This window comes from Galeopterus variegatus, unplaced genomic scaffold, assembly GCF_000696425.1.
Source record: "Galeopterus variegatus unplaced genomic scaffold, G_variegatus-3.0.2 Scaffold7902, whole genome shotgun sequence".
NCBI lineage: Eukaryota > Metazoa > Chordata > Mammalia > Dermoptera > Cynocephalidae > Galeopterus > Galeopterus variegatus.
Genome location: NW_007734013.1, coordinates 8307 through 8608, shown reverse-complemented (window position 1 = coordinate 8608; position 302 = coordinate 8307).

The following is a 302-nucleotide window of genomic DNA, read 5'->3' as shown; positions in this document are numbered from 1 at the left end:
TAAGAAAACAAAGTAACAAACATTATTACTTTATAATAATTAGTTAACATTTACTTAATAAACAAAATAGACTAATAAAATAAATTAAAAAGAAGTAGCAAGAAATACTAATAAATAAATTAGAAGTAGCAAGGAGTGAGCTGCACAGCTAAAAATCAAATTCTTGACCCAGACGAAAAGCTTGAGATAATCACAGGTAAATGGAAAAGAAAAAATACAAAGAGATTTAAACGTTTAAAGCAAAGATAATAAATATGAAATACTATGATGAGCTATCATAAGGAAATTGTGTTCTTGAAGTA